Source organism: Acyrthosiphon pisum, unplaced genomic scaffold (assembly GCF_005508785.2).
Source record: "Acyrthosiphon pisum isolate AL4f unplaced genomic scaffold, pea_aphid_22Mar2018_4r6ur Scaffold_20491;HRSCAF=21188, whole genome shotgun sequence".
Taxonomy (NCBI): domain Eukaryota; kingdom Metazoa; phylum Arthropoda; class Insecta; order Hemiptera; family Aphididae; genus Acyrthosiphon; species Acyrthosiphon pisum.
Genome location: NW_021769856.1, coordinates 83,901 through 85,244, shown reverse-complemented (window position 1 = coordinate 85,244; position 1,344 = coordinate 83,901). Strand labels below are relative to the sequence as shown.

The window sequence follows — 1,344 nt, the reverse complement described above, 5'->3', positions numbered from 1 at the left end:
CGAGACACAGTTTGAGATGTGAATTACGGTCAAAACATCAACACTTAAGCTGTGCGTCTACGGAGCGACGAAAACCGATATATTCGACGTACATCGATGTAATCGTATATAATTTCGCTTGTAACACGCACATCTCCTAAATATATAATTAACGGGGCGTGTGAAAAGCGTTTTCCGATAATAATTATTATATAGGCAAATACAAATGCATATACATGTATGTGTAAAATGTATAGGTATACGCTTACGGTCGGTCGGTCGCCGGCGTCATTTCGAAACGCGATTGCGAGGCGAACGAACCGATTTCGAAGTAAAAGCGCATATAGACGGCTTCGAAAAGACGTCGGCTACACGATTCGGGCACGGACGGCGTGCGGAAAGACGAATCGGTCGGAGAAAACGAAAAAAATCGGCAAAAAACTCCGGCCGGGAGCGTATTTTGCGATCGACATTGCGACCGTTACGGACGGCGCACGAATATAAACCGCACACCGGCGGCTTCGAGAGATCGCGAGCTACGCGAATCGAGCACAAAAGGTGACGAAAAAGGCTCGAAAGTCGTCGAAATCGTGTGAAAAGGGGAAATTTTCGAAAATCTCAAAAATTTGCGGAATGATAAGAAAATCGGCGATAACGCGGCCGCGGCGACGGAATTTTTTCATTGGCGGTTCCCTATTTGCTGCGTCGCGCCTGTCGGAAAAAAACGGCGACTAACCGTGTTTTATAATATAAGAGATTGTCATGCATTTTAGTTAAAATTAGTTTTTACTGACTTATTTGAACCTGCGGTGAATTCTAGTTTTAACTAGTTAAGACCAGAAATGACTAAAGGGATTTGTGGAAACTAGTTTTGACTAGTTAAAACTAGTTTCGACGGATTTCGGGTTTTAACTGTAACATGTATACTGCATAGAGTATATAATACAATAACACTTTTGCCGCATTAGTTCCTAGGTACCTACATAACACACACACACTCGACACTCGTATTTCACTTATAAAACATATTTTGTAAATTACCAACTGTCTTCTGTCGGTAATTCGTAGGTGACAGCTTAAACTTATTCATATATTTATTTTGCTATATAGTTAAATATATGTTATATACAAAGTCCGGAATTGTACATTTCGCAATATGTACAGTGATTTTTGTACACATTGCGAATTGTACAATGTTGCTGTACAAAGTAACTAGATTGTACAAGTTACATTATACAATTCGCGATGTGTACAATTATCACTGTACAAATTACAAAATTTAAAAACATATTACATTATAAATTACAATATAATAACTGTTATGTTTAAAAGTATTTTCTTAATAAATATTACATATTAGTATAT

The 1,344-nt window shown here is 38.1% G+C and overlaps 1 protein-coding gene across 1 annotated transcript in view; it reads right to left on the bottom strand.

Moving 5' to 3' along the window:
* Positions 1-1,344, bottom strand: part of LOC103309396 — a gene marked incomplete at its 3' end in the record, with an annotated part of 5,060 nt that overhangs the window by 1,600 nt on the left and 2,116 nt on the right. The window lies entirely within an intron of this gene.